Source organism: Delphinus delphis, chromosome 9, assembly GCF_949987515.2.
Source record: "Delphinus delphis chromosome 9, mDelDel1.2, whole genome shotgun sequence".
NCBI lineage: Eukaryota > Metazoa > Chordata > Mammalia > Artiodactyla > Delphinidae > Delphinus > Delphinus delphis.
In genome coordinates, this window is record NC_082691.1 from 67795705 (window position 1) to 67821870 (window position 26166).

The following is a 26166-nucleotide window of genomic DNA, read 5'->3' on the forward strand; positions in this document are numbered from 1 at the left end:
TAGTTTCTGAAATTTTACTTCAATAAAGCACCTTTCTACATTCCATACCAGATAATAAGTCATTGACTGTATCTTTTATTTCTGATTTTCCAGTACCAATACCAGGCAACTGTCAGTTGTATTAACAGGTACATATAAATGTATGTATATTTACTAAAAAATAAAGCATGTCATTTCAAATGGGTCTTATATAGCTTGCTTTTCCAATTAGTTTAGGAACTCCTGGAAGGAGAGACCCATGCCTTAGGAATCCTTCAATGTGTAGTGTATTTTGAGGCATTTTCATTGAGGAATTATAGCTCAATTTGTAAAAAAGTTTATACACTCAACTTCTTCTTGGAGGAAAAATTTTTTTCCCCCAAATTATAGAGTAAATGATAGGTTAGACTCTGAAGTAAGCACTATTGTCAGTGTAGACAGATGAGATTAAAAACAAGATGAGGAAGGAAAGCTATTTTGTGGGAGGACATGAATCTTCACCAGAGAAAATGTCAGTGCATCATATGAAAATGCCCTCGATGGTGTGTAACAGGAGTTAACAGAGTGACTGGGGTCATGGCAGCATCACTGAAATGAGGGCATTGTTTCTGCAGAGACTCTAAAATATTTGGATGTAAAAGATCTGTTAGGTTAAAAAATATCCCATCACTCTCATTGCTTTTGTTAGCACAATTCAGCTGTAGCACAGTGTTCCATTAGGTGTCTAAAATGAATAAGTGCTGAAGAGGAATTACAAAAAGGAAAGGTCAGTGTGTGGGATAATCAGATGAGGTTTTCTTGGGAGAGGTGATGCTTGTCTGCAGACCCAGTAAAGTTGGAGTTCAGATATAGACTGGGATACTCCTCAGAAGAAGGTTCAAATTTCTTCCTTGCCTAACAGAAACAGTAAACTAGGTTATGCTGAAGTAGTATGAATGCTGCTTATACATCAGCCCATTTCAAGAGATTTGCATACTGTCATAATTACTCAGTACACCTATATTATGTTGACTGAATTCAATAACTTATGATATACTAGTGCATTCACATTTCTACAATCTCAAAAATGCAGCATAGTACAAGCTGGCATTATGAATTTATATTTAACTGACTCTTCAAGAACTGAACTTCAAAATGTGCCTATTAAAATTTTTAATTATACTATTACCAGGAGAGAAATTCACTTGATAAATAAATCATTCTTTTTAATGGAAAACTTTTCATGTTGATTACTACTTAAAGTTAGTAACCTGAAGTAGAGAGCAGTGAAGGAAACACTTCTTTTGCCTTCCAAATTGGATTTGTTCAAGTCTATCTATGTGAACACTCTCACTTATGTTAATAATTATAATTTAAAAACAAGTGTTAAGTAGTGATTGTCAAGGGATGAGGAGAGAGGGAAATTGGGACTGAGTACAAATAGGTACACGATTTCTTTTGGGGTGATGAATATGTTCTAGAATTAGATAGTGGTGATGATGTACGACATAGTGAATATAATAAAAATCATATGAATCATATAAGGTTGGTAAAATTTTTTAAATCTACCAGGGCCTCATCCTTTTGTAATTAATAGAATTTTGCTGCTTCCTCAATTTTTTAATGGTTATAGTTTAATTCTGGCCTTCTATTTGCTCAAGACAATTTGCTAATAATTTTGAAAATTGTTCTTTCAATATAATTTTCAATTTTATTTGCATAATTTTTCCATATATTTTCTTTTGATGCTTTTAAATCTCTGCTGTTTATACGTATGTCTCCTTCAACTTTCCAAAACCTAAAAAAATTGTTAATACTGTTGATCAATCTTCTCTCTTTTATTATTTTTAAAGCTTATTTAATTTTTTGATCTTCTCTAGCCTTCCCATTAAAAAAATAGTTTCTACTCTTACTATTATAATCTCTTCATTCTCAGGGTTTTCTCTCTTGTTCTGTCTCTAGCTTCTTGATTTGGCCACTTAGTTCATTAATTTTTAGTCTTTATTATATGTGTATCAAAGTTAAACATTTTTTTCTTTGTACTGCTTTAGAGACATTTACACATTTTAATCTCTGTTGCTTTCATTTTTATGTAGATCCAATTCATAAGTTTCATTCTAATTTAGCCTTTGGGCAGTGGATTATTCAGAAATGTATTTTCAGTATTTTATGTGTGTGTGTGTGTCTGTGTCCTATTTTGACTCTTTATAACATTGTGGTGAGAGAAACTAGTTTATATAAGATATTCTTTCGTACATAGGCATACTTTGTGACTAAAAGGATTTATTTTCTCTTTTTTTTTCCATGAAGGTGGTCTACATGTTTATAAGGTACAGCTTAATAATTTCACCTTTTATATTTTCAACAATCTCATTATTGCTTTGTCTGTTTGATATTCAGTTTCTGAGGAATATATCTGTAAAATCCCTAACGGTATTTACAGATTTGTCAATTTCTTTTTTTGCTTATGTTAATTTTTGCCTAAAATCCATTTTAGAAAATGGAGAGCCTTATATTTTAAACCACATTCTAGTCTTAAAGATACCTAAAGCTAGTTAACATCTCTATGCTCTTGCATAATAATGCAAGGGACTAAAAATATGGAAACACTAATCTCTTTCTATTATTTTCATGCTATTGTTATGTTACCAGGTCTGTTAGCTCTATCCTCTCCTATTAATCCTCATTATTAATTTGTTTTTAGAGTCTATAATTAAATAGATTCACCAACATGTTTACCAATGTCTATATTCACTACTTTTTCTTGTATTTTACTTTTGTGGTTACCTTCCTTCTTTTTTCTTTCTTCTTTTCTTCAAAAATGTTAACTTAAGGCAGTATATAAATACATATATATATTATACTGTGGTCTGGGTGACAGACAATAAACATTAACATAATAGCTAAATTATAGTAAGTTAGTAAATTATAAATATTCTGGAAAAGTGAGAGCAGAAGGACAGAGATTTGGGCAGGTTACATTTTTAGACATGGTAATCAGCCATCAGCCATGATTCACTAAGAACATGTTTAAGCAAAAACGTTAAAGAAGTGAGAGAGTGAGCTATGCAAATATTAGAAAGAAAAACATTCCAGGCAGAGGGATTATAGCTAATGGAAATATCCAAGGTGCAAACATGACTGCAGTATTTGAAAAAACAATACAAAACAAAACATGTGGGTAGTGTGGCTGGAGCAGATAGAGGGAAGGAGAGAGAAGGAGATGAGGTCAGAGAAGACACAGGTGAAATCATGTAGGCTTTGTAAGCCATTATATGGACTGTGGGCTTTTGCTGTGAGTGAGATGGGAAGTCATTGTGGGATTCAGCAGATCTCATATACCTTTTAAATGTTGACTCTGGCTGTTGTGGGGAGAATTGGCTTGTAGGAAGGCAAGAATAAAAACAGGGAAAGTAGTTAGAAGACTGCTATGGTCTGACTGTTTGTGTCCCCAAAGTTCAAATGTTGAAATCCTAACCACCAAAATGATAGTGTTAGGAGCGGGGGGCTTTGGGTGGTGCTTAAGTCATGAGGGTGGAGTCTTCATGAATAGCATTAGTGCATTATAATTGAAACACCCCAGAAATCCCTAGCCTTTCCACCATGTGAGGACACAGTGAGAAGTACCCAGCTATGAACCAGGAAGAGCACCCTCACCAGAATGCAACCATGTTACCCCTCAGTCTTGGACTTCCAGCCTCCAGAACTGTGAGAAATAAACTTCTGTTGTTTATAAGCTACCCCATCTGTTTTATTTTGTTATAGCAGCCTGAATGGACTAAGACAAGGATAATTACCACGATCTAAATAAGAGATGTTGGCTGGACCAGATCTGTAGCTGTGGGGTTGGTGAGAGTTTCTGGATAACTTTTGAAAACACACACACACACACACACACGTGCACACACACACACAAACACACACGTGCACACACACACAGAGCAGGTTTGCTTCTTCATTTAATAAGGAAATCACTATGGCTATAAGAAGAGATCCTGGTGATAACCAGCATGTGGTAGTTAATTACAGTAATGCAAGTTTTTAGAGAATAATTATGCTACCAAATCTCTACTATAAATATACTTCATATATAAACAATTTTATTGAAACTCCTTAAATAAACTCAAAGAGCTGGAACTTTGTAGCTTACAATTTTGACTGATTCCAGGAATGACAGATTTGTTTTCTTTGTTGCTGTTACTAATTAGAAATGACCCTATAATATTATGTAGTAACTAAAAATAATAATAAAGGTCAAGAAATAAGAATATAAAAATTAGGGTAGGATAAAGCAAATAATATGAATTCTTTAAAAAATTACTTTAAAATTAACTTTGGGGCTCCTTTATGTTTTGTATTGTTTTGTATTGTTTGACCCCACAGGAGATAGAGTTTGTTAAATTAAGAGAGTTTGCAATAATATGCATAAGATGAAGAAATGAGGTTTTAAAATTTAATTGTCATATAGATCACACGAAGAGCCATGAGTATGGCTAATACTGTGTAGCAGTGTTAAAAATATAGTCACAGTGTCTAGACATTAAATAAAGGTAATTGCTTTTTGTGACAAACAATTTGAGATAGAGAAACTAGGCATCCATCTTTTTCAAAGATCACCAGGACCCATAATTACTATGGGTATATAAACCTGCTTTTCATTAACAGTGCATATGAGTGAATATAACTTCTGAAGAAACATTATGTACAAAGTCCAGGTCAGATTGAGGAGGATAAAACATTATATAAGAAAATTAGTTCAGCAGCTTTGATCTTCATGATAAAGATGTACAACCAGTGCATAGCAGATAGGGAACAAGAGATCAGAAAGACTAGTGTTGTGCTGGTGAATGTTTAATAATTAACACACTGGAAAAAAAAACCAACAACACTGGTTTGTAATGCTTGCAGACTTCCATGATGTAAATACCCCTATTGTGGCCAATTTCAAGCTACCATCCTGATGTCACTGAAAGTGGTGTTAGGAAGACTTCTCACAGTTAAGCCTTGCAAGCCCATGCGAGTCAGTTTCAGCATGTCACTTCCTAGACTTATCATTATCAAATAGCTGTGACAGTTTAAATAACCCTGAGTTTCCTCACTTACAAAATCCAGAGGTTGGACTAGTTATTTTCTTATTCCCTTTCCAGATTTATCATTCTTTTTAAAGGAAAGTGGTGAGATGATTTTTGTCTCCATAAATAAAATAAAATGTATATAGAATATCCCCATTTAAAAATCTTACATACAACTACAGGTGGAAGTAATGGTACAAACACACTTTTTCCATTAATTGCTGTTTTAATACCCTTATCTTTAAATGGAGTGACCGATTTGGGAACATCATATAGATGAACTGGCATTAAAAAAATAAAGTTCCAATTCGATGAAATTCTCTAATTCCAATTGTTATACCAATGATAACAATGCAAAGAGATACCTTCTTGGCAGTAGAAAATATGTTTTCTATTATATTCTTCATACAACCTAATTCTGTGCAAAGCTGTGGTAAACCTGTAAGATTCCAGCTCGTGATATTCATATATTTATACAATTTCCTTTCTTTGAGTGTGGGCTGGATCTTGTGACTCATATCTAGTGGATGGAATTCGGCAATATTGTTGAATATTACTTCCCTGATTAGGTTACGAAAAGACTATGATTTCTGTCTTGCATGCCCTTCCTTGCTCTCTTGCTGGCTGGCTCAGAGAGGCAGTCAGATGACTGCAGCCTCAGCCATTTTAACTGAAACTTCAAAAGTGACCTGAGACCATCATGTGGCTTGGCCTCTCCCAGATTCTCAACACTCTGAAACTAAGATAATAAATCTATTTATTTTAAGTTGCAGATTGTTATTTAGATGGGATCAGTTCTATTGATCTATTTTCAACACTGTCTTCTCTGTTATCTTCTTTCTGTTATTGACGTTCCCAGTGAATTTTCTGTCTTGTGTATTGTATATTTCAGTTACAAAATTTCCGTTTGTTTTTTCTTTATGTCTTCTATTTCTTTGCTGAAAATTTATATTTTTTCATCATTTCTGGAGTGTCCCTGATTGCTGGAGCATTTATCTACTAACTACTTTAAAGTCTTTTCAGATATTTTCAACAGCTGTGTCATTTTGTTGTTGGAAACTGTTGATTGTCTTTTCTCCTGCAAGTTGAAATTTTCCTAGTTTTCCACATGGAAAACCATTTTGGCCTGTATCTTGCAAATTTTGAATGTTATGCTATAACCTTCCTGATTCACTTTAAATCCCAAGGAAAACATTGACATTTTTGTTCTAGCAAGCAGTCAACCTGGTTAGGTTTATGCTGAGAGTTCCAACATACTTTTTGTGGGCTGTGGTTCCAATTTCAGTTTAGTTTTCAAAGCCTTTGTAGTGCTATTTGAATCTGTCCCTTGTGTGTACCACTCAGTAGTAGTTTGGGACCTAGTTGGTAGTTTATGTGTTAGCTCCGTTCTCAATAGCTTTGATACACTGATCAGGGGTGGATCTACGTGTGCACAACTTGGTGATGAGCCCGGGAACTCATAACCAACTTTACAGGGTTTCTTTTCCAAACCCTGCCCCTCCGTCTGATCTCCCTGGTACTTTTAGGTTCCCTGAGACTTCCTTTTTCAGTCTTTGCCCAGAAAGCTGAGGCTTTAATTACTCCTCTCTGCCACTCACTTTTACAACTGTGCAGCATTCAGGGCCAAATGGTGAGAGTCCAAAGGGGAAAGAAATGGTCACCTCAGCACAGATCTGGTGGTTACTCAAATGCTCATCTTCTTACCTATTGTACCTGCTACCATATACTTTTCAGTGTCTTTGAATAGTTGCTTCACACATTCTGTCCATTTTTATAGTTGCAGTTAGTGTGAGAGATAGAGTGGCGTGTGCTTTGCCATCTTATGCAGAACAAGAATTCCTGTTCATTTATTTTTAGCATAATTATTGATATGGATTTGTTTAAATTTATCAAGTACAGGGATATGAGTTAAGGGGTACATACATGTTCCTCCTGGGTGTTAGTTATCTGGAATAATTCTTTTTCTATTGTATATTAACACTCTACATTAAATTTTTCTTTGAGAATTAGCACATGTTGATTGCAGAAAATTTGGAAATATAGAAAGGTGTAAGTTTGATTAGAAACTATTCCAACCAGTCAGTGATAATAATAGATTGTTTAATTTTTCCTTTTACCTTTACAATACATGTATGTGTGCATCTGCTTATAGAAAATAAAATAGTACCGTATTCATAAGTTCTTTTCATTTTATAATACATTATAATCAGTTTTGTATTGTGAAAGTTTAATAGCTGCACAATATTCCACTATGTGGAAGTATATTAACTTTATAATACACCCACAGTTTCTAAATTTTCTTCCACAAAGTTTATACTTTCTAGAACCTGCAGTTCCTTACAGAGTATTCTTCACACAGGTGTATATGTCAGGTTGTTAAAAATGAATAGATAAATATTATACGAGCAGTCTAATAAGAGATGTCAAAACAGTTTTCTTTTGGACACCAGTATGTTATCATTAACTTGTCTTAATTACTTTGAAACTTTCTTTTTAGTCTAAAACCTTTTGATTTTATGATTCCTTTATCTTTCTTCTTTCCAAGTGTTTAGGGAACAGTGGGCTAAGGACAAGGTAAGTTTTTTTCTGTGCACGTTTTGATGGCACTAGGAGAATAAAATTTATTACTTTGTCCATTTAAAAAAAAATCACCTACCTGGTATATCACAGTTTGATTTTACACACGATACATACACACACACTAACACACACTTAAAGAAAATAAAGGTTTCTTTAGTACGCGTGTGGAAGAGATTATACACTATGATTTGTATTTATGTGCAAAAGGAAATGGAGCAAAAGAAAAATCTCTGAGTCAAATATATTTATTTATACTTGTAGTTTCTATTAGATGATTATCAGAACTATAAGGATATATAGCAAGTGTAGATAATCTTAAGTATGTCTAGCAAAATTGTAACTAAGAAATAACAAACCACTTATTAATTTGATAGATTCCTCAATAACATTATTCATAGCCCATTTTCATAATCATAGCTTTATTTGACTTTTTTTAGGAGAGCTATTTCAAAGACATTCTATTATAGCAACACTGTAAGTTTAACAAAGATATTGTTGCTTACGAAATGATTTAACTCTTTGAACTATAGTACCATATTCCATTTTGGACCTTACATAACTTTGCCCTAACTAACATAGCATATTATTATTTTAAAGAATTGTTATCGATTTTACTAAATAATTTTATTTCAATTTTCCATGGTTTTTGAAAAAGGTAACCACATTTAACAGGGAGTATTATTCATCATATTGAAAGGAGTTATATCTTTTCATGATATTTAGGTCACAATATAAAGGCCTTTATATATAAAATAAATAATAGAAAGAAATAAAATGTAACATATATCCCTGTAAAATAGTTAATAGTTAAAATAAAATTTTATACTGTTCAAAACAACCACACAAGATTAACAAAATTTATATCACAATTCAGGTAAATTAGATTTCTTATTCATTTTTAGACTGTCCAACAAGCCCTGTGGTGAGAAATTTTAAGTTGTCAGCTTCAGAGTAAAGGTTACAATTTATATTTGGTGACTTTTGTCAAGTTCTGCTAAGGCCCTTTACACCTCCCTAATGTAAAGTGGTATTTTTGCATTTTTATACACCCTGATTCACTTATAACTGACAAGTGGCATATCTTAGATTGACAAAGATATGCATGAAGCAGATGTCAGAAGATGGAAATGATTACAGTATGGAGCACTTCTTTTGTAAAATATATGAGTTAATCCGCCAGGCATGACAGCAAAGGACTGAGAAAAGCTTTCTTTGTGTGTAGTGTTGGCAGGTGTCATGAAACCTCCACCAAGCAAGATTATTAATTCATGACCTATTTTCCTTATTGCCATTACAGTAGCACCTTTTTCAGAAAGGACAGCCAATTCCAACAGGCAGACCTTCAAATTATGCATGGGGCATGAAGTAAATGCAAATCTGCATCACAAATTTAAAAGCAAAGAGCGCTCTTGACAATCCAGTGCTTATCTTCCCAGGTTAAAACTTTCCAAGTTCTGATGGATGGTTTCCGCAACCCTGCATTTACCTTAAAACCCATGTTTCTCCAAGACTTGGTTGGCAACTCATGGAAGAGAAACATACTTTTCTTGAGAATGAATTGTATCTTTTACAGAGATAGGGTTAAAAGAAATTGTAAGGGCAATGTCCACAAGCTGATATATGAAACTATTCCAAAGGTCCTGTATTTTGTCTACCAAGAGGGGGTCTGGAGGAAGTCTTACAGCAGATGTCTGCCTTTAAATATGTAGCTGTCCTGTTTCAAAGTCTCTCATGACTTTTAACCTCATATTCTTGTGTTGAGTCAGGCAATCAATGTAAAACATATCTGGGCAGAATCATCCCTCAAAGACATTACTCCACTGTGCTTTAGAATCTGTCATTGACCTATGTTAGGGGAATTTCTGGAAAATTGTTCTGTCAAATTTTCTGCTATGTTGTTGAGGATGTTATTTGTTTATCATATTATTCACTGACTTCTTTTTGAGGTCTTTGGTCTTAGCATCAGTTGTGATTTTCCTGAGCGTTTGGTTTACTTGTGCCATATAATACTAAATCTTTCATCTGATTTTCCGTATTCGTGTGGGAAAACAATCTTGTCTATCGCTTTTAACAAATGTATAACTTGTTATAGCATGCTTCTTAAAAACTTAACTTCTTTCCTAGGTACACTGCACTAATTTAAATCTTAATTTTTATTTTGACTCATTTTTTTCCTGAAGTGTAAATTAGGTTATTTTTCTTGGTTTTGCTGCATCTTTGTAAACTACCTCAAATCATTTCAGACCAAGGTAGGATGCAACTTAATAATACTAAAATTTATAGCTCAAGATGAAATTCAAGTCACTTTGCAATCTAAATCCAATTTACTTTTCAAATGTTACCTCTAGGAACATCTTTATATACCACTAGTTGTAATCAGCTTTGTCACCTTCATGTCCCTATACAAACCAGGTTCATTTTCATTAGGCCCACATTGAAAATGCCTTCTTCTTTAACCTCTATTCATCCAAATATTATCTTTCAAGATCCATTCTTTATTATACCTGATCATGACATTTTCCTAACGGTGAATTCATGGCATTTATTTACTTAACTGTTCATCTAGATCTTGACTTTGTTCTCTCTACTGGTGATTCTCGTATTGCTTGATATGTCATGTACCTTCTTAATATATTTAGTACCAAGATCTTGGCTTTCAGGTAAACAATGAGTTCCTAAAAGTGAGGAGATGAGTCTTGTCTAGAACTCATAATATTTGCATTCTGGTGCATTTATTGAAGGCATAAACGTTTATAAAATAATAAATCAATTTATATGATGAAATAAAAGTATTAACTAAGACTGAGAGGCCAAAGGAGATTTTAACACAACATCATAAGTTCACTGGAAATTCTAAAGTATTGCGTTGGCCAAAAAGGTCATTTGGGTTTTTCCGTGACATCTTATGGAAAAACCCAAACGAACTTTTTGGCCAACCCAATATTTACAATTGTCACAATACTTAAGATTTCTATGTACCGAGCACTAACTTGGGTCTTGAACAGAAGTCGCCAGTTTTTCCTTATATTTTGTTATTCCATTCCATCTCTTTGTAAAATTTGGGATGGCTATGTGACTCTGAGTTTTTTCTGGAGTGAAGAAACTTAGGCAAGAATCCTATCTGAATTCAGCAGTGACATTAGGGTTTACATTGAGCAAAGGGTCAATCTATTGATCTGTGACGATTTATTAGGGTCACAGATTGTCATGGCTTGGTGACATTGAGAGATGAGTCATTATGATTTTTCTGGATGATGACCTGTGGTGAAATCAACAAGGCTCAGACTAGGCAACCCAAATGAAACAGTTGTTTTCCAGTGTATTCTTATACCTTACACACAGGTAGAATATAGTATAGGGCGTATTTGGAAGCTCAGAAAGGCACAAAGATAATTTCTCTGCCATTCTGAATGACTGCCATCTTCTTGAATGCTGTGACAATTTTCTATTCTAAACACTTAGTTCACTAAACATTCATACTACATTCCTTAACGGGTTTTGTTTTTGAGGGCTTTCTTTTTTTCTTTTCTTTATTTTTCTTCAGAGTAGATAGTAGCATGCTGTTGATAAAACACTTGAACTCCTGCTGTTAAAATTGTTGAGTTCTGTTCAGAGGAGTGAAAAAATGTTCTGCCATTTGTTCCCAGGTACTGAGACTGCTGCGGAAATGTACAAATAAGTGCTGTAATGTGTGTAGAGAATAGTTCTTTGTAGGGTTTAAGGCAGTGTAGAAGCGGGGTGTCTCACCTCTTTCCTTGTGGGAGGTTGAACTGCTTGTTTCCCCTGCTGGGACTCCCATCCCTCAAAAATTCTTATATACTAACACATGGATCACTAGAGGTTTTTTTTTTTAATTTGCTTTATTTATTTTTCCCCCAAAACAACTCAAAGTTTGCATTGTCAATGACAAGGTAACTCCCAAGTTTGCTAGATCAAACTTCTGAGAAGAGTTTAAAGTGCTTTAATCTGTCATTTAATTAATATGGATATTCTGAATGATCAGTGTTCAAAGTGTTTCATTTTTATTTCAGAGAAGTAAACCTCTTTCTTGACTTTTTACTTCGTTACATTTTGAAAGCAAGTTCTTCTCTGTACCAAAATAAACTTAACTAATGTCATAATTTTTTATCAATTCATGTTACCTAGATGATTTGATACTCTGAGTTTATTGGAGCCAGGGATGGATGATCTGTTCTAAGCGGAGTGTACACATTCACACATGCCCACTCACTGGAACACATTCACTGTTTACTGCACAATCTTTTAAGATAGTTATTTTCCATCTGGTTCATGCTCCCCCACTACCAACTACCATTACTAAATTTTTTTAACGAAATAATCCTCTTGTGGGTAACGTCTCATTTTGCACATCCAAAGATATTCCCCGTAACTTTACAATAACGTTTTTTTTTTCTCTCAGTCATCATATGTCTATTAGGCACCTAGTACTTGCCAACAGTTCTGATAAGCCTTAATGTTACAAATTCAAAACAAACAAAATCTGTGCTTCCAATAAGTTAAAAATGTGGAGTATAAAGTCACAAATGCCAATAGACCACTACTGTGTGCTGCATGCTGTGATGACTGTATTCTATGTGTTCTACAAGGGGTCGATGATTATGTTCTCATTTGCATAGTTTATAGGGCTAGGCCCTATACAAATTTCATATCTCTGGGTACATTTTAAAGAAAATAAGATATATAATACCACTGTAATATATTATAAATATTACATAGAATGAAATTTTGGTGCTATATTGCTGATGAGTTTCTGCTCTAATTGATTGGATTGAATTGAAATCAGAAGTTCAAAGACCAAGGTTACAGAGCTACTTTACTCCACTTATATCAGTCACAAGTACCTACTGTCTCAACAGACAGGTACACAAATCAGAAATGAGTTTCCAGGTGTTGGTAGAAAATGTGACCTCTTTTTATATCTTTGGAGGCCTAAGAGTTGGGTAGAGGACTTGATTCTAAATGTCAGTTCCAAGAAGGGATTATATACAGTCTTTTTAAAGTGCTTATGTTGGTGCAAATCCCCATGAATATGACCTATTCATGAGTGAAAGAAATCCTCTTTGAGCATTTCTTACAATGATGCTTTTCCATTTAAGGATTACCCATCCGTTTTTATCTTTGCTGCTTATTGCATATCGAGATTGCCCTTCTCTGTGATTTACTTTTTTCCAGATGCTCTTATTTTAAAGACCTAAGGATGAGACTGCAGATGAGAATTGAATTGATATTCAAACTACAAAAAAAAAAAAAAACACCCCAGGTTTTATTGTAACTCTAAAAGCGCATTTTAAACCCTGGAACACATTAAGAATAAAAGTTCAAACTCACACTTGTCAAGGCATTTATAGTTAAGTATCATCTATTGTTAATGTTTCCTAATTTGCCATTACTTTCTAACAGTTATGTGTTAATAAGAGAGGCCTAAATTTTTTATCATGTGTCTCCTTACTGGGTTTTATGACCTACCTCCAAAGATGAGGCCGTTGGAACTCCTGCTCAGACAGACAGAAAGGCAGCACATAGCTCAGGAAATTGGTGCTGATCTGGACATCAAAAATCCCCTCTCCTCATTTTGGCCTTTTTCTCTTTAGAGACATAGGCTGGGTCAATCGTAGAGATAGAGAATAATAACAAGAAACAATTTAAGAGGAAGTTTTAAACTTTTCTTCCCCCAAAAGCTACTTTGAAGAAAAAGTTTCTTTCCCATTCCTATTCCAGAATAATATTTCTTCAGTTGCCTTTTAAACACAGGTTCTTCATGTCTCAAAAACACACTCTAGCATGATGGTTTAGATGAACGACTTGGTAGATGGTGTTTGTGGTCACTGTGCATAGGATGAAATTTTGGTGCTGTATTGCTGATCAGTTTCTGCTCTAATTGATTGGATTGAATTGAAATCAGAAGCTCAAAGACGACGGTTACGGGTTCAAAGAACCACCAGACAGCATTACTAAAACAATGGTCAGAATGAGTCACTGCAAATTGTGTCCACTGAATCTTCTGGTCAGTACAGTTCTCCACAATCATACCGGTCCATTTCAGAAGCAAATTTTCTACTCTTGTCAAAAAGAATTTGCCTCCTGAAGTCCAGCCCACTTTGGGGTGTGGAGCCATAGTCCCATATAGTAAGACTGCGGCCTTGCGTGCTTTGCTTACTTTATCCATCCATCTCTCATCCAGGAGCTTCTCAAAACGAGTGGCTGGATCATGGTAAGATGTTAGTATTCCTGGATACATTCTAGTATCTTATCCACATAATAAGGTTTCTCATCAAAACCTCAGTGTGTCTGTCTCTGGAAAACTGTATATAATTACGTTAGGGCTGAAGCCGTATAAATAAAGCCATAATAATCATGCTTTGTTTGCATTGTGTCTTTTCATTTACGAAACATTTCACCACACGTTTTAAAATTGGTCCTCCCAGTCATTTCATTAGCTAACTAGGGATGTATTATTTATATCCATTTTCCAGATGACACTAGAGGTGTGACAAGTATAAGGTCATGAAACTTGTAAGCAGAAGAGCCAACACCGGCACCTAGTAAAGAGGTTACTTTACAATACAGACTGAATCTAACAAATAGCCCCATGAAGACGGGTGGGCAGTTCGTATCAAATTCCTTTTTAGTCTCCCCTAAAATCTGCATCAGTAGCCATTGTAAATGAGTGTTGATGAAATGAAGAAGCTGTGCTTCATCTCATTTTCCTGAGTCTGGGAGAAGCTTCTTTTTATGGTGGGACTGTGAAACATGCAGCCCCTGAACAAATACTTGAATGCTATTGATTTAGAGATAAAGGAAACAAGAAAAGGACCTTGTAGAGGATGAGAGAGGAAGATGCTTGTATAACATTTTACACAAAATACAAAGTAAGCCAAAAAAACCCCAAATAACCCAAAAAACCTTAGAGGAGAAAGAAAGGAAAAAAAGAAGAGTAATACTGGGCACACGTTTATCCCATCAGAATTGTAGTGTGATTAGTGCACAAATATAGTCCCATCTTCACTCTGGGCTTGTTTCCACAGAGCGTAGGGTCATCAGGATGATCAGGACGAATAAACATCACATTCTGCATCGCACAGCCCAATAAGCCTCTGTGGCATCAGGTGGCAGGAACTAAGTGAGGTTCTATCAACCTCTGGGGAAGAATATGCGCAGGGAGGGAGGAATAACACCAAGGGCCAGAAAATTACTTGGTAGTCTCTTATCTGGATGAAACCGTGCTACACAGAGGATGCAGTGTCTTGAGGGAGCTTTGAGCCTCTGTTAACACTTAGACTTGTCTGCCCATGATTCTTGCTGGCTTGGTCAGCACTGGATTCCTAGGATAGAGCATCCCTTAGATTTGAGTCAGCATCCTGGATGGAGAAAGGATACTAATAGATGTTGCTGCTTCCTACACTTTGGCTCTAAAGAGAACAAAAGGTAGTGCTTTAGAATAATAATTTAAAAAGTAATCTTTTTTTCTGATGGTTTTTGTTATTCTCCTCAAAACAGGCAGATTATAAAAATATATTCAGAAAAATTTCAGCTAAGTTTGTATGTTAGCTGCAAAATGACTGATAAGGAAAACGAGGCATGTTTGAAATTTTTTTTTTGAAATTGACTTAATTAAGAGCAGCTATCGCAGCACCTCCCCAAAGCTCCTAGATGCCAAGGGTGGCAATGCTGAATTGAGCTGGATGGCATCTTTGATTGATAAAAGGAGAATGGGTAGAAAGCTAAGAAGACAAAAGGAAAAAAAGGGAAGAAAATATATATTCACTGAGCATAATATGCAGTGGGTTCCAGTGTTGTGCTGTAGCCAGCTAGTACTGGCTCACCTGAAAGAGCTCATTGTTAAATTTTCAAGAATTTTTCAAAGCAGTTGTTAGAAACATCCATTATTAAAAATTAAATTGTGTAAACCTTCACTTAACTAAAAATTAAAAGCAAAATTAAAACACTCAAAGCTCAATCACTTCCAAATTATTTTTCATTTTACTATTATTTATGTTCTCGAGGTTATCCATACCTATTGTATCTGTGGTGGAAATCCTGTATAACAGTGCACTATTACACATATCTTTTCAGCCCTGTATTCAGTGACATCATATTGGCGGCTCAAATTACCCATGGCTGGCAAATGCTACAAATCAGGTATTGATTTATTGTTTTGTTGATTGTCTAATGTTGAGAAATGTTAATGATGAAAATTAAAATGGAAAGTGTGTCATGCAGTTACATTATGAAGAATATAAAATTAAGGAAATATTCATTTATCATTTGAAAACTATTATCTGATTCAGCAAAGATGTGATGCACATCATTCATGAGCAAATAAGATTCTGACACACATCTTAGTTGTTTCACTTTCCTCCTAACTTGTTATAGTAAACAAAAATATCAACCAGCTTTGATGTCGCATATCAGATTTAATGATGAGGCATTTATTGGGAAAAGAGATGGCAAATTGGGGTCTGACTCTTTTTGCCAAATCCTGGTTGAATTGAAGCCATAATTTGTCTATCACTACAAGAGTTTGGAAAATATCAGTGGAAGCATTGGTAGAACCAATTGGTTATGTAGAATTTACAATAATAAGTACTGTGTATTTTACCATTAATTGCTAATTGTGTGCTACACATTCATGTCAATAACATTTATAATAAACTTATATACATATTTTTTTCTTCAGAGAGCCTGTTGTTTATTTGTCAGCATACTACTGATAATTATTAAAATTTTCTCTTATTCCCTTATTTAATTCTGTAACAATTTCTCAAAGTAGGTATTATCCATATTTGTAGCTATGGAAAATGAGGCCCAGAAGAGTTTGGAAATAGTACCAATGTCACATAGCTGTCAGAGAATATAGTTGGGTTGGGGTCTCAGGTATATTCTGGCCAGGGCCTGGGCTTTTGTACTGACACCACTCTGACACTGACATTTACTAGTTAAAGACCTCAGTTAAGTCACTTGTGCTACATTCTGACCTCAGCATCCTCTTCCATGAAAGGAGAATGACACTATCTATTCATTCCTCCTCAGAATTGTTGTGAGGATCAAATGTGAAAATAATTTGTAAACCTAAGGTGCTAAAATATTACCTAATTATTTACTTAAGAGCTAGACATTTAAGATAGCATTTTGCTTGCAGAGCTTTACTATTTCGAGTCTGACTCAGGCTCCTTGAAAATTAACTTTTCCATGTACTACCTGAAAAACAGAATATGCACTTCATTTTCTTTTGGAAATACTTTGTTATAAATTTCTAGATATTTTCCTGTTCTGGGCTTCTTTGCAAGTCTCCAACATCTTTTCTGTAAATTTAAGCACTGTTCATTTTTTACAGTAATAGATTGATGGTTTCTTAAAGTGTTTGGCAGCTCTGTATGCCCACGTTTTTATCAGCCTAGAGCATCCCTGAGGGTAGTGTGTGACCAGAGGATCTGGAGAAGCAGCCAAAAGCTAAAACCAATGCATAAGTGAAAAGAAAGAAAAACAAATTATTTCTTTGAAAAGCAATCAAGTTGTTTGCATTAGAGCATTGTTACTTATAACCTTGGCTGATTTAAAGTTATTGGAGAATGTAAGTACATTTTAATACCCTCTGATACCTCAGTATTAGATTGAGGTATGGATAATAGATAATTTTGCCCTGTATCTGTCTCCCAATGCCAAAGCACTTCCAGGTGATGTCATTTTCTATTGCAATTCTGAGTGTTTACAGGCCTTGATTCTGCTAGGTAATTATAAAATCTACCATGGCAGTAAGGCTCACTGCATGAGCTAATGCCATGATATAGAATTAATCAAACCTAAATGAAAAGGTCATTAGAGAGTTAAATTATTTCAGTGATACCAGAGTAACACCACGTAAACAGAATTATCCTCCATTTTGATATAATAGATTCTGAAATTTAGTCATTAGTTTCACCTCACTAAGCCTATTTAATTACTGATGTGGTTAATTACTTAAGCCCATTGACCACTATTTAGTATTCTGTTACTTATATTTTTGGCTCTTTGAAAAAAATGGTATGTCACATTCTTAACTTATCGTTATGCTTCACCTTAATTACTTCCTATGAGCTAACAGAGATGAGCTAATAAAACACTAACAGTACAGGGCATGACTATTTCTTAAAAAAAAAAAAAACACTAACAGTTATTTATTAAACTTTTACTATATAGGGGATTGTGCATAGGTATAAAGGGAAATTGTTCTTTTCATGGTAAAATAAGTGAATTTCCTAACACATTAGAATGGTATTTAGTTTCTTAGGGGAGCTTTAATGGCCTCCTTTGCCATTGTCCCTGACCAGAACAGAGCAGATTAAGAATCTGTGTAGAAATGTGCTTTAAGGAATTCTGGATGATTCGAGGCAGAGAAATGGTGCAGTGTCACTTAACAGCTGAATGTCCATTTTCTCTGGCAGGTTAATGTAGTTTGCTGATGTAAATGTGTAGTAGTCAGGGTAGGCTAGATGATGTTGCACTAACATACATTCCCAGTATCTCACTGACAACAAAGATTTATTTCTTGCTTATGCCACATGTCCCCTGTGAGTTAGCTCAGTCTTACATCCTCTCTGTTAGGGGCTAAGGCTGACAGAGGCGTCATCTTAATTCCATAACCATCAGGGTAGGGGGAAGAGAACGTAGTGAATTACACACATATTTTCCCCAGAATTACAATCTTACCACGTGCCCCAAAGAAACAGGACCAGAATATTCATGTCCAGCAATAATGACTATCACACACCACCACTAAGGACTTCAATGGAGGGAGCAAGAAATGGAGCAAGTCTCAAGAAACTCTGTTGTAGTTCTTCTTGCTCTGTATGGTCACGTCACTCCAGCTAAAATTCTATAACCTTTGAGCAGTACTAGATGAATTCAACTGAGCATTTTGGGTTACGTGTGTGCTCTTCTTTTTTCTGTGTAATCTGTAATCTTTCAGGGATGCTTCAGTCCTCCTTTTACAATCTCACTGCATCCTGATGTTCTCATATAGAATTGATCAAAAGCAAAGATTTAATTATTTGAATAATTATTTTCCTATGTACAATGAGGGAAGAAACTGTAATAACTGCTTTTCCAAAGCATCTCACTCAGTGCCAAGGTCAGAGTGCTGCAAAATAAATGTAGGTTGTGTGAACAAATGAATGAATGAGAAGATAGAAATTCCAGCCAATTTGAAGGCGGTTGTCAGCTGGAAATATTTAATATCTATTTCTGTTTCAGTTCTTATCTTTATTTCTTCATTCTACATCCTTTGTGCTTAATTTATTCATTTTCATGTTTTTTCATTTTCTTGAATGAAAGCTTAGTTCTATTTACACCTTTCTTTTTTAATATAAGCATATAAGCATTTAAAGTTATATGTTTCCCTTTAATCAGTACTCTTTCTGTGCTCCACAAATTTAGATATGTTGTATTTTAATTATTATTGAGTTCAAAATATTTTCTAGTTTCTGCTGTAATACATTTTTTGATCCACATGTTATTTAGAAGTGATTATTTAATATGCAAATATTTGAGGTTTTTTTGGGTATATCATTGCAAATGAAGATAATTTAATATCATTTCATAATTAATGAAGACTTACCTTCTGGTTGAGCATATGGTATCTTTGTGAATATTCCTTGTGCACTTGAAATAGATGTGTATTTTTTGCTATTGTGTTCTGTAATTTGCAATTAGTCAAGTTGATTGACAGTGTTGTTCATATCTTTTATCTCTTTACTGACTTTTTTCTACTTGTTTTATCAATTTATGAGATATAGGTGTTGAAGTCTCCAAATATGACTGTTTCTTTCCTAGTTCTGATTTTAATATTTGTTCATAAAATTTTAAAAATTATTTATTACATTGTTAATTGCAAAATGGTGAATTTGTCCATTTCTTTTATTCTGTAAGGAAGTTCTCTCTCTCACACATAGCCTCTTTCTTAAAAAGTATCTTTCTGGTTGTATTGATTCATTTTTTTGGTCAATGTATTATAAGCCATTATGATTATTATTTTTAATTTGTCCTAAATATCACCAGGAAAGTCCTTTCAGGTAATCTCTGTACCCTTTTAATGAATCCCTTTTAGTATATGAACACATCTTTGATTTCCGATGCAACAAAATATTTCAGGCTCACCTTTTACTTTCCCAGTCCCAAACCTCATATCTTTTAGTTGGAAGTGACATTTAAAAACCAACATCTGGGGGCTTCCCTGGTGGCACAGTAGTTAAGAACCTGCCTGCCAATGCAGGGGACCAGGGTTTGAGCCCTGGTCCGGGAAGATCCCACATGCCGCGGAGCAACTAAGCCCATGTGCCACAACTCCTGAGCCTGTGCTCTAGAGCCCGCGAGCCACAACTACTGAGCCTGTGTGCCACAACTACTGAAGCCCGTGCATCTAGAGCCCGTGCTCCGCAACAAGAGAAGCCACCACAGTAAGAAACCTGTGCACCGCAACGAAGAGTAGCTCCCACTTGCCGCAACTAGAGAAAGCTCACGTGCAGCAAGGAAGACCCAACGCAGCCAAAAATAAATAAATAAATAAAATAAAAAATGATATTAGTGATATCAAACTTAGCAATGCCATTATAAGAAAGGAAATTTAGAGAGCAATATACCTTATAAACAAAGACACAACATTTGTTAACTAAGAATATCAAATCAATCTAGCAATATATAACAAAAGATAACGAATTTATACTCTGACAAATTCAGTTTTATCTCAAGAAATTAAGGTTAATTTATTATGCAAAACTAAGTCAATCTAATGGGATACTAAATAATTAAAAAAGAACAAACTATTGCTATGTACAGCAGCATGGATGAATCACAAATTCATTGTGCTAAATTAAGGAACCCAATATTAAAACGTTATATACCACATAATTTCATTCATTTGGCATTTTGGAAAAGGCGATAATATAGGAGGACAGAACAGATGAGTGGTTTCCAGGAGTTTGATCGGGAATATGTTGTGAATACAAATGAAATGAATGAGATAATTCTTTGGGATATAGGAATATTTCTGTATCCTACTCTGGTTGTAGTTATGAGAATACATACACATGTAAAAACTTACTGAACTTTACACCAAAAAATGTGACCTTTGCTCTATGTAAATTAAAACAAATCCAAAAACAATTTTATTTTTATATTAATAGAAAAAAGCAGATAAACTGTCATCTTAATAAAATTCAGACAATGCTTTTGACAAAAGTCAATATCCCTTTATGATAAAATGTCCTAGCAAATTAGGAGTAGAAAAAAATTTTCTTACTGTGACAAAGGGTATTTGCAACAAACCTAGAGTTAACATTATACTGACTCATGAAATAATGAATACTTTTGCCCTAAGATTGAGAATAAATACACCCACTCTCACTATGTCTGTTCAATGCTGTATTGGGCAACAAGGCTAAAAAACCCCTCCCAATTCCAGAATATGTTTTCATATTTCAGTATCTACAGAGGAGAAAGGCCCACTAGAAGGATATTGGAATGGAGACCTAGTACCCAACAGAGGTAGGTACCATTATTATTTACATTTTGCAAATACCGAGTCTTAGAAATGCTATTTAGTTTGTTGTTAAGGCGAAAATTGAACATTAAATTTTATGTTTCTAACCACTAAGCTGTACTTAATAAGTTACACTCAATTTCTCTTTGCATCTTGTTACTTCACCTCAACATTTTGTATAATCTTTGGTCCAAGGTCTATGATCCAGAGAATAATGACATCGGAAGTCTTGTTTGGAATATTTGAGAAAACTTTCACCATCTGAGGCTTACTTTTTTTTTTAATCCAGACATTTTTAGCTACTCATTTTTAATTAAATGGAACATAATTATATGATTAGACTCAGATGAGCTACAGGGAAATTTACCAATGTATTTGAAACTAAAAGATAATTGGAAAGTCTATCTGTGATGCCCCAAATTTTAAGAAATACATACTTTAGTTTTATCAGTGGCTTTGCACTGAAAATTATTCTGGGCCTGCAAAGGCAAAGCTCATTCTGGAGAACCGTATTGCAGAATTTCATGACACATTCTGAGTTCATGTGGCAAATTAATAAAGGACATCATTCTGGGTCCCTTAATGTTATGTTTTGCGTTTTACTTTACAAGTTACTTAGAAATTCATTCTTCTATCTTGGCATGAGATTAGTTCAGCCTCCTAAAGGCTATCAGCATTGTCTTTGAGTGACAGGCTCTATACTGGAAGTTAAGACTTCTTAGTTTTAATTTGTATTTCAGAGTACTAGTTTGTAGGTGGGAGAAGCCAAAGTCCCTTCCAGAACCCATTCTACCTTGTTGGAGATAGTTTCTGGACACTGCAGTGCTTGAATGCTGCTTGTGTTCACTGCCAGCTTTTATGCAGGATCTTTATTTCCTTCTGACCCATTTAAGCCTGTTAGGTGATGAGAGGAAAATGAAGGAAGCTCTTCCTTCATTATGTACTGCTATTATGTACATTATGTACTTCTATTATGTACTGCTTCCTCACTGTCACCTTTACTGGGTCCCAGAAGGGAGAGTATAAAATCCCAAAGGAGAGTGTTAAATCACAGGTAGAGATTAGTATATTCACAGAATGAGTTTCCTGCTGGTATCCTGTTTTGCTTTACATTTTGGTTTTTAGAACAGAGTTCCACTTAATTTTTTAAGAGAATTATTTTTTCTATGATAAGATTTGGAATTACCCTCAGGCAATTACTTAATTCAGGAACTATCTGCTGAATACCTAAACCAGTGATGGGAAAGGAATTTTGTTGAGAAGGAAAATAGTACAAGTAAAATATTTATGGCTAGTAAAGTATTAATAATTAAGTTTATGGAATATAAAAAATGAGAAATAATATTCAGTACATTTTATTAAGTGGCCTTGTAAAAGAGAAGTGAAGATGAAAGGACATGAGTAATTGTTTATTAATTTGAAAAATAAGTAGGAAGGTGTGGACTTGTGTGGACATTCTGTTTCTTCTATTAAGTTTATTTCTGTCAATAGGCATAGTTGTTTTCATTTTTTAAATATCGTATTAGCAGAAATCAGTGTATAGAGAGAGCAGATAGCAGTGAGCCAGAAAGTTACCAAAAAAATATAGGAAGTATAATGATTAAAAAAAATACCAGATGGAATGGATCACCAATGATATGTTGTCAGATGCCAATATAGCCAAATGTCTTCAGAAGATAACTGACCAGGTAGGCTTCATCTCCTATCTCCTAGAATACTAATACCCTCATGGTCCCACCAAATGCAACAGGAGGCCAAACAGTCAAGAAAGCAAATCATAAACTATGGAAGCTTAATAAATTAGTAAAATAGATGTTAAAGGATGTATATGTGATAAGAACTAGGGTCATGTGAGGAATTAGAAATGTGGAAGGTTAGAGAGAAAAAAGGAAAATCTGTCTATATATCTTATTAATTTACTGATTTTTGTATAAGCCAAACTTTTCCCTGTGTTTTTGAGTTAAAGTAGGCTATAGTTAATTAAACTGAAACTTGTGTAGGGTTTAAGATTGACTTACAAAACATTTTATCTCTCATTAAAAACTCCAATCAATTAGTAATGGCTACTTCAATTGCTCTATGGGGTTGTGTCGTGAAGCCGTATTCAAGTTCTGTGAGAGTGTCATAATCAATTACTTATGTCTACAGTGATCATGAGAATGTCTCCAGTGATTATGACTTCTTACCCTGAATGAGACCTTTCAAAACGGATGGCTCTTATGTAAAGCAGGGCTCAAATCAGACTAGGATTGAAAATTTGTCAGACTTCTAATGTCAAGCAGATATGGAGTTTGATGAGGAATAGATGGCCAGTGACTGTATGTTCTAGAGACCGACTAGAGCCTAAATATAAAAGACAGTTTAAACCCAGACATGAAGAAGAAAGTGGACTCACATTACATCACATGATTCTTGGCTTGGAATCAAAGATTTGAGGAGAAAGATTCAGCCAATAGACTTCAGAATGTTCTTGGTTAAGGAAGGCTGAGATTGGCTGATATGAGGTTTTGTTTTCTTGAGTGATCCCTGGTTTATGGATAGTGCTTTTACATCTTTCTTGGACTTTGGAATATAATCCATAAGGATTCCATATGCTTAGGGTATATCATTGAATATGTTCACTTGGGTTCTGATAATATAGTACATCCCAGCCTTAAGAGAACTGGTTGGCAGTTCTTGGGGAGATAACAATTCCTGTAATGGTTTGTTTGCTTTTTTAAAGATAGGCTTGTAGGAAAAACAGGCACAGTAATAGAATGCTTAAGAATATTGGACAAAGTTGGATGCATTTTGAGTGTATGTAGACCAAATTCAGTGATTCAATAGGAACTTCTGTCTCTGAGGCTATAATGGGTTTAGAAAACCAAAAGACACATCAGTGAGACGAATGATTAACGCAACATTACTCTTAGCAATGTCAGTCAGAATCCAAGATCCTAGCTATCTGCTGGAACAGGTAACTGACAAATTCTAACATACAGACATTGACTTTGCTATTAAAAAGCTAGGAAACCAAGCAGGGTAATTGTGAATGAGGTAGGGACCCAGTTATCAGTGAACTCTAATCAGTGGATTGGTGGCATTGGACTGATAAAGCAATATCATGAGATTCCTTCTACTTCTCTACCAGGGCCTAGTTATAAGGCTAGTTAAAACCTATGGAAGGAAGCTACGACCAGGCTTAGAATCAAGGGCTACAATTCTGGATATGAAGAAAAGAATTTGTCAGGTACTTCAAGTTTTATTCAATTTTTGAAGTTCTCTGTGGATGTCATTTTACAGTCTCTTTGTAGGTATATTCTATTGATTAAAGGAGTGAAAAATAATTTTATAGTTATATATAATAATTGACTGCTCTCCTGGAGATAAAATTCTTCCTACTCTATAGCTGTGAGTGTGGAAAACGGTGTCCTTTTGAGACAATAAAACCAAACCAGGGAATTCCTTGCAGTCCAGTGGTTAGTACTTGGCCCTTTCACTGATGTGGCCCGGGTTCAATCCCTGGTTGGGGAACTAAGATCCCGCAAGCTGTGAAGAGTGGCCAAAAAATAAAAAATAAAAAATAAATCAAACCAAACCAAACCAAATGTACAAGTAATTGAAAGCAAGAACTTTCCCTGAGGTCCATGGATCCTTAGGGTTTACGAGTGGAGTTTGAAAAACCACTAAACTGTTGAAGCTCTATCATATATATATATGTATATATTTGTGTGTGTGTGTGTGTGGTACGCGGGCCTCTCACTGTTGTGGCCTCTCCCGTTGCGGAACACAGGCTCCGGATGTGCAGGCTCAGCGGCCATGGCTCACGGGCCCAGCCGCTCCACGGCATGTGGGATCTTCCCAGACCGGGGCACGAACCCGTGTCCCCTGCATCGGCAGGCGGACTCTCAACCACTGCGCCACCAGGGAAGCCCCTATCATATATTTTTAAAAAAATTTTCATTGTAGTATAAAATATTTTATAACATATCATATAGGTGTACAACTTGATGAATTTTCTCAAAGTAAACACATGTCTGAAATCAGTGCCTGGAACAAGAAACATTGTCAGCATCCCTGAAGGCCAGTATCCCTTCCATTCACTAATCCTGTAACAAAGGTAATTGCTGTCCTGACTTCTAACCCCATAGGTTTATTCTAGTATTGATCTAAGTGGAATTCTATAGAAAGTGCTTTATTCGTCTGTCTTCTTTCTCTTGACATTTTACTTGTGAAGTTTATTCATGTTATTATGACTAGGTGTAGATTGTTCATTCTCATTACTAAATAATGTCCCACTGTGTGACACTGCCATGATTTACTTATCTATTTACTGCTGATGGGTATTTATTTATTTATTTATTTATTTTATTTTTTTTTTTAAAGATTTATTTTATTTATTTTTGGCTGAGTTGGGTCTTTGTTGCTGCATGTGGGCTTTCTCTAGTTGCAGAGAGCGGGGGCTACTCTTCGTTGCTGAGCCAGGGCTTCTCATTGCGGTGGCTTCTCTTGCTGCGAAGCACGGGCTCTAGGCGCGTGGACTTCAGTAGTTGTGGCTCACGGGCTCTAGAGCGCAGGCTCAGTAGTTCTGGCACACGGGCTTAGTTGCTCCGCGGCATGTGGGATCTTCCCGGACAAGGGCTCGAACCCGTGTCCCCTGCATTGGCAGGCGGATTCTTAACCACTGCGCCACCAGGGAAGCCCTGCTGATGGGTATTTAGATAGCTTCTAGTTTGGAGCTATTGTAAATAGTATGTCTATGAATGTTTCAGTACATGTCTTTTGGTAAATATATTTTGGCATTTCTGTTGTATAAATCTAGTAGTGAAATTTCTGGGTCATAACTGTAGACCCTCTACTTTCATCAGTCTGATTACCTCTCTAATTTCAATGTCCACTCTTCCATCTTTACAAAATGGCATAGTAAAGTTTATGGTTTGAATCTCTCCACTTTTTTTTGCAACAAAAACATGGAGTAATAGATTAAGCATTGAAAGTTAAATTTAAAAAGATATATCAGTGCTCTAAAGAAAGATATTTCCA

At 35.1% G+C, this 26166-nt stretch overlaps 1 protein-coding gene across 18 annotated transcripts in view; it reads left to right on the top strand.

Annotated features, from left to right (window-relative positions):
• DNAJB9 (DnaJ heat shock protein family (Hsp40) member B9) overlaps window positions 1-26166 on the top strand; it is a 707453-nt gene that overhangs the window by 379415 nt on the left and 301872 nt on the right. For 14 of the 18 annotated variants that reach the window (XR_011246618.1, XR_011246616.1, XR_011246608.1 and 11 more), the window contains 2 exons: window positions 15705-15770; window positions 21087-21149. The exons of 1 other annotated variant lie outside the window; for it this stretch is intronic. The gene's annotated coding sequence lies outside the window, so the exon portion shown is untranslated. Of the gene's footprint in view, window positions 1-15704; window positions 15771-21086; window positions 21150-24274; window positions 24391-26166 lie in introns of those variants that run through there. 3 more of the 18 variants (XR_011246610.1, XR_011246613.1, XR_011246620.1) reach the window with 2 other exon arrangements.